A 7,610-nucleotide genomic window follows, 5' to 3' on the forward strand; every position below is an offset into this window, starting at 1 on the left:
AAATGGTAATTACTTAACTTTGAATGTTTTGTGATATTTAGAAAGACCAACAAATTCAATAGTGTCAATAATATCAGTAGCAGCTTGAAATTCATTATTAAGAAATGACTTAGCTTCAAACATGTTGCGATATTTAGAAATCTATAACAAAATATAATATATAACAGCAGCAAAGGCGAGGCTTATAGCAGGAGTAAACTGTGTGAAAACTCCAGCTGAATCCCCAGATTTAAATCCAATAAAGATGGTATGGCATTCCCTGAAAGACTATAGTTGAAAAATGGCTAAAGCCAGCACAAAGCAAGAACTGATCAATGCGATTTACAAGTTCTGGAAAGAAGAACCGACAGAACAAAATTGCAACAATTTTATTAACAGGCTGTTTCGCGTTCTTCCCAAGATTGTTGAGTGGGGGGGGGGCATTCGGGAATGTGCGTTATGCGAGTCAGATTATGAATGAATAAAAGCATTTCATTAAAAATGCGTTTGTGTTTGTTTGGGTGCTGTACTGAAAAATAAAGCACCGTATTTCATTCAACGAGTGTCTGAGTCACTGTGTCCGTCCTATATAATAATGTCGTGTCACAAACGACTGACTTGCCTTAACAAAATTAATTTACTAATCCTTTCGCCTGGCAATCTATCTGAATGCCCAACTATCTGAGAAGCCCTCCATGAAACCAAAAACCACAGCTGAATGAGTTTTGATAATGAGAGTCCCCTTTTCCCCCCCATTTTGATTTAAATCGCAAACGCATGTTTAATTAAAATGTCTTCATTGATTCACAATCTGACAATGCAACGTAAATCGTTATCTTTGTCTTCTAACCATTTTAAACTTTCAGCATAGCTTTCTCACCATTTACATTTCTTTTTCATACCATCCCTAAACAAAGCAGGAGCGGATTGTACTTCCTCTTGGGATCAAACATGGAAAGATTGGATTGTAATTGTTTTTATTTTTTAAATAAATTTTAGAAAAGTGTAATCTGTACTAAAGAGCTGTATTTAATACCACTTGATAGTTATTAATAGAAATAAGAATTCAAGTTGATACTGTTTAGACTTAATTTTAAACTGTATTACAGCATCATACACATTAAACATGAAAAAGTTGGTATATTTTATAAAAGCAAGATTGCTCAGTTGGACAGTATAAAGTAAGTATGATTTTAATGTTTGTAATCGCTATTCTTGCAAGTACAAACAAACTGGAATGCTACAAAACCCTAAACAGACAATACACACTTTTAGTTTAGCATGTCTATTATCACTGTACAACACTACTTCAGCCTGCGTAGTCTGCAAAAGAACAAGTAATAGGTTTAATCCATGCTGAAAAGAGAAGAGAGAAAATGCAACGTTTCGGCTGTGAAGCCTTCTTCAGGTGTGAGGGTCTTCAGCTCAAAATGAAACGCTAAAATGTAATGTACGCTCTGAACGGGTTAAACATATGATTTGGGCTTGCCAGTGCGGTGACATCACTGCCTTTCAAATGAAATCCTGCTAAACTAAAAATTAGACACAAGAAGAGTATTATTGGACAATGTTGTGAGGCTATGTTGTTGAAATCTCTCTGTGAACTGAAGAGTTAAAGTGTCTACTTTTTTAAAACTTGTTAATGCAACACAAAAGATATTACTGTATTAATGATGTGGCGCTTTCGGGCTCACGTGGGTTTGCGCCCTACACCCTGCAGTGCTGCTGTGTACATAAACTATGAACATGTTGTGAAATTTAGAAATATAGAAAATGTCAATATACTGTAGTGTCCATAATATTTCCAATTTTATTTTTTCAGAGAAATGTTTGTTAAAAAAAACTAATAGCAATTGCTGGATTTGAACACACAACTTCACACTAACAAATCAGTCACTTAAGCCATCACGCCACTGACACAGTGATTTAGGATTGTGGTGAAATAGCCATACACATATCAATAGAAACTTGTATACTAAAGTATACATCATTATTAATTTCTTTAGATACACGATTCCATATTATATTCCCTATTAATAACATTCTAAAAGTATGCTTTTTTTTTACTCCGATAAGCATATTCGCAGAAAAGGTTAAAACAAACACTGTTCACAAAGTATATAAACATACAGCAATTTGGTCAGAAGGAGCATGTCAAAATGTTTCTGAAATAACCACATGCAAAACTTTGATGCTTAAAATGTTTAGGGAGCAATGGAATACTGGTGTGTATTTTCTTTAAACTACCAATACCAGCAATATACAGTTTAGATAATGTTTATATTCCTAAATTGATATCATTTATGAGCATGTGAAAGGTATGGTGAACCGGAGATTCTCAAAACTTACTTTGTATGATTGGAAACAAATACGTGATTGGATCAACGAAATGCTGTGGTGTTACTTTTTGTCTTTTAGTTTACAAAGAATGTGGACCAGGGTAATACTTTGAGTTTACAGCTTGTCCAAGGTCATTCATTATTAATACTATTAGTAATATCTAAAGTTAAGACTGATGCATTAAATATTTCTGCATAATTAAAATGATAAAGGTAGGTTGTGTACTTTTATCCAACTGAGCAATCTTGCTTTCATCAACTATACCAACTTTTCAATGTTGGATGATTAACATGCTGTAATACAGTTTACATTTAAAAGTCTAAAGAGTATACAACTTAAATTCTTAATTGAATAAAGATTGTCCCCCAGCAGTGAGCGGGATTCAAAACTGGTGTTTTCTGGTGACAGCTCAAATGCTGTACATGAGAGGTTAAGCTTTATGAGCTCCACCTCGAACTTGAACTTTATTGCCATATGTAACCGGTACTGGTACAATGGAATTCTTACTTACAGAAAGTCTCTCGATTGTAAAACAAGTGTAAAAAACAAAACAAAGTGCAGACAGTGCATCAAGACAATATACAAACAAACAGTAGACAATGTACAAGTAAACATGTAGACAGTTTGAATGTAAACAATACAGACGTGTAAACAATGACTGGAGATGTGCAATAAATAAGAAATCATAATGAGGTAGATGGTGATAGTGTAGGTGTGGTCTGAGGGGGATGGCTAAATGTGTTCGCCAGTCTCACTGCTTGTGGATAGAAGCTATTGAAGAATCTGGAGGTGAGTGTCCGTATGCTCTTGTATCTCTTGCCTGAGGGCAGTGGGGTGAAGAGCTCATGCCCGGGGTGGTGACTGTCCTCTGTGATGGCCAGAATTCTACCACGGCAGCAGTCCTCATAGAGCTGTTTAATCTCGGTGAGACCGCAGCAGATGATCTTTTAGGCCATATTGACCATTCTCTGCAGTGCCTTTCTCTCTCGCGAAGAGGTGCTGCCATACCACACGGTGATCCCGTTGGTGAGGAAGCTCTCGATGGTGGCAGTTTTACAAGGTGATTCCAGATACTATTAACAATCTAATTTGCATACGGTAAATTGCAGTATGACATGAAATTACACGTTTTGATGCGATGTGCCCACCCTGTTGTACCGCAGTGTACGCACGTTTTGAATGGCTGCATCTGTACAATTCGAAATAAACCAACCCCCAAAACTAACACCTCCCTTCCTGCACAATACCCCTTGCTAAACAAATGTAATTGTGCACACTTCCATCAAGAAACAACAAACTGACTCCACAATTATAGAGCAAATAAATGCTCCAATTTCAGTTCTACATTGTATTGCGCGACTAAAAAAAAAAATACAAAGCAATAGAAATTCCAAAACATGACATTTGCAAAGTTTCATCATAACAACACACAACCAAAACAGACTATTCACATTGTTAATTAAGACTTTGACTTAATTCAAAAAGAACATAACCAGCACATTCACCTAATAACAAACCATAACCATCAACATCAATTGTTAGTGTAATAAGGGCATCATTAAACGCATCCAAATATATACGGGGCTTTACTTACAATGAATCAAAAATAGGTGTGAATGGTTCAATTAACCAAAGAGTTTACCACCAGGGAAACAACAGTTCTAAACAAATTTACTTCAGATATCATTCAGCTAAATCATAACAGAACATCTTCAATGTCTAAAACTAGAACCAATAACATTATAGCCATTGAAAAGAAGTGAAGCTCCAACTCTTCTCTGAATCCAACACGGCCTCATCATTCACAACCACCCTCACTGTAAATCAGCATACCTTACTCCACAACTTCAGAGTACTAATCTAAACAATGTTACCAAAAACATTCATATTATAAAAGCAAAATAGACTAATTTCCACATCAGCTAAAATGACAAAACTGAAACCTCAGAACAACCATAAACCTAAACATCTAAGCATGTTTAAAAATACTCATATTTAAGCATAAAACTTCACAAAAATAAGTATTCAATTAAAAGGAAAACTCCTAACCATTAAAAAAACCCCACCACTTTCATCATTATCCAAAAAGCTCAGTGCAGCCAACCTGACACTCTTCCTCACTTTCACATCAATAATATTCATACTATCCTTTTAAGTTGCCCAAGTAGAGTATCGTGTGTAACACACAAACTTCACATTGGCACCCAGTTTATTTCCGTCACCATTCCAAAAGCCACAAAGTCAAAATTGACTCTCCTTCAATATTGAAGTCACTTGTACCTCCAGTACAAAATTCACAATTCAATAAGCTTTAAATACCATACATAACAAAACACTTTACCAAATTAGTCCCAAACCCTTTAACTCCTTCTCCCATATAAAAAGGAAAAACCATTCTGTAATTATTCCAAATGTCAACTTCCCATCTAAAATTAGTTTAGATATACAACAAAAAGGAGTTGCACACCACAAACATACATCTCAATTTCCCCAACTCAACCCTTGCCTAAACATTGAACTGGATCTAAAATACTACCTACTTGCCAACTCAATATACATTCTCTTACCTGCCACCTTTTTGAAAACAATCATCCAAGACTAATGTCCTATAGCCTTGAATGCTTACAAAAACCAATGAAAATAAACAAATTAAGGTCCAAACAGGTTTAAATCCTACCACCCTTTGGAAAACCCATTTACAAAGGTGACCTTTTAGAAGACAACCCATGGCTGAAAACATTTCAATTCAAAGAGCATAACCCTCACAAGCATAAACATCAGATTTCAGAACACATTAAAATAAAGTAACTTTTCTTCCATATCTTCAGAAAAAAAGTCTAGTTTCAACCAGTTATACTACCTTTCAACTCAACACATACCACAAACCTTCCCCAACCCACATTGCACAAATATTCTAAACCCCTACAACCTTCTTCAAATTACCACCCCCCAACAGACATCAAAAACACCCACCTTTTGCAGTCTTCAGGCCACCAAAGCTGCAAGCCAAGACCTCCTACCCTTACAGGAGCCAGACACAGACTGACTACTAGACCCAAGGCTGTGTTTTTAAAACCCTCATCATTAACTCAGAGGTGTGGCTAATTCACCAAGACCCTATCCCAACATGTCCTCAAAATGGTCAATTTGCAAAGCCCTATTGTTCATAATGCGACACACACCCGTTTCCGATGACTAAACAAGTATTAGCCAGCCCATCTACAGATCCAGCCATTCGAAATGCATGGGCAATAATGTGGGGGGGTACTTAGAGGTTCAGGATCTGCTGGGTAACAATTATTTTTACAAACACTCAGTTGTGGGACTGCACGACTTTGTAGAACATTTTGACAGTCTTTAGAAGACTGTCAAGTTTCAACTGAATATGCTACCTTTCATCCATCACATACAAAAACCATTCCCAAACTCACAGTACAAAAATATTCTAAACACCTTCAAAAACTTCAACCTTCTTCAAATTACCACCCAAACCCAACAAACACATCAAAACCACTCACCTTCCACAGCAGTCTTTGGGCTAACACAGCTGCAAGCCAGGAGCTCCTACCCATCCAGGAGCCAGAAGCAGACTGACTACTAGTCTCCAAGGCTGTTATTAAACCCCTCATCATTAACTCAGAGGTGTGGCTAATTAATCAAGAACATATCCCCACATGTTAATAATGGTCAATTTGCAAAGCCCCATTGTTCATAATGCGACACACCTGATTCCGATGACTAAACAAGTATTAGCCAGCCCATCTACAGATCCAGCCATTCAGAAGGCACGGGTGATAATGCGGGAGTACTTAAAAGGTTCAGCATCTGCTGGGTACTGCAACTTTTTACAAACACTCAGTTGTGGGACTGCACTTCTTTGTGGAATATTTGGACAGTCACCAGAAAATGCCTGACTCTAATCCAAGTCAAAGGTGAGGAACAATGTTTTGCCAGTTATAGAAATTGAGTTGTATACTGTGTATGACAGCATGTTAAATATTAAAGTACTTAAAAAGTAAGTAGATATAATAAAAACAAGATTGCTTAGTTGGATATATACAAATAGTTTATTATTATACTGTAGCGTGTGAACGTAATGTGCCTCTTTCAGGTTTACATCGACAAAGAGAAAATCCAAAGAGAAAATTTGATAACAGAAATTAAAAACAAAACATAATATATAAATCATGTACACAACAGTATTCCACCTTCTTCATACATCTTTTTAGGCATCAAAATCTTTAAATTGGTGAATTACAGTGGGATAAAGAAAAGTTTAAACATGCTGCTTCTAACACTATGTAGTTTATATACATGTGAAATTATTTTTATCCTTTTCAAAGAATACATAGTAAACACCACTTGCTGTTATAAATAATGGTACTGAATTAATACCACTTGATTATATTAATATGGAATCATGTAACTAAGCAGCCAAAAATATCACAAATGGATGTTTTGGAAACATTTGGACTTTTAACTTTTGAAATGTTTTGATTCCCTATAGAGGTAAAGGACAATAGATAATAACACTTTATTGGCCATATATCATTTTATGGTATTAGGAATTTGTCTTTCCACATACCCTAATTGTCTCTCCATGAGACACACATACAGGGAGAGAAGCTTGGGGTCAGACTGCAGAGTCAGCCATTTATACAGCACCCCTGGAGTACTTGGGGTGAAGGGCCTCAATCAGGAGCCCAATGAAATAGGATTCCTGTGCCAGCTGTGGGATACAAACCAGCAACCTACCAGCCAGTCTCAGATCCTTAGCCATAGAGCCACCACACCATAGAAAATGGGATTTCATGGCCCATGCAGGAATTGAACCCACAACCTTGCTGTTAGTAACACCAGACTCTAGCCCATTGAGCTATCCAGCACCCAACAGTGCACACCTCATAATGAAGCATGCTCTACCTGTTTTTCATGCCTAAATATTTTTTTTTTTACTATCTAGTTATATAAAAATGTTAATATACTATACATACTATTTACTATTTCATGTTTTTAAAAAGTAGACTTTGTTTATTAGAAAAAAAACTTCAGCCCTAAGCAGGAATTGAACCCAGATCTCCCAGGGGGGTGAGAAGACCACTCAGCCAAACCCACTGCACCAACAGAGCACTTGGAATTTCTCCTGAAACAGACACGTCAAAATGTTCCAAAAGTAATCAGGACTGAATGAGTCACAAAAAAAATATTTACAAAGAAAACAGACTACAGTTATACAATCAGTTACATAAATCTTTAATATTTTGATCCATTAATGTGATTACTAATTTCTT

This window comes from Atractosteus spatula, chromosome 27 (assembly GCF_055471065.1).
Source record: "Atractosteus spatula isolate fAtrSpa1 chromosome 27, fAtrSpa1.hap1, whole genome shotgun sequence".
NCBI lineage: Eukaryota > Metazoa > Chordata > Actinopteri > Semionotiformes > Lepisosteidae > Atractosteus > Atractosteus spatula.